Here is a 205-nt window from a genome sequence, read left to right as displayed (position 1 = left end):
CCCAAGCCGGCTCGCAACGCCTCTCGACCTTCCGACGTTTGCAGCTGATTTTGAACCTTCGTCGCTAGCGAGTCTTCCATCGTTTCGAAAACGTTCTCCAATGACTCTATCGTCGGTACGATTTTGGTACGTGGGGTGGAAGTTATCGGTTCGCGCGATCGATCACTGGATTTATGCAGAGTTGCGGAAGGTTCGAACGTCTCGC

The sequence above is a fragment of the Trachymyrmex cornetzi genome, unplaced genomic scaffold, assembly GCF_001594075.2.
Source record: "Trachymyrmex cornetzi isolate Tcor2-1 unplaced genomic scaffold, Tcor1.1 scaffold776, whole genome shotgun sequence".
Lineage (NCBI taxonomy): Eukaryota > Metazoa > Arthropoda > Insecta > Hymenoptera > Formicidae > Trachymyrmex > Trachymyrmex cornetzi.
This window is presented reverse-complemented; position numbering follows the sequence as displayed.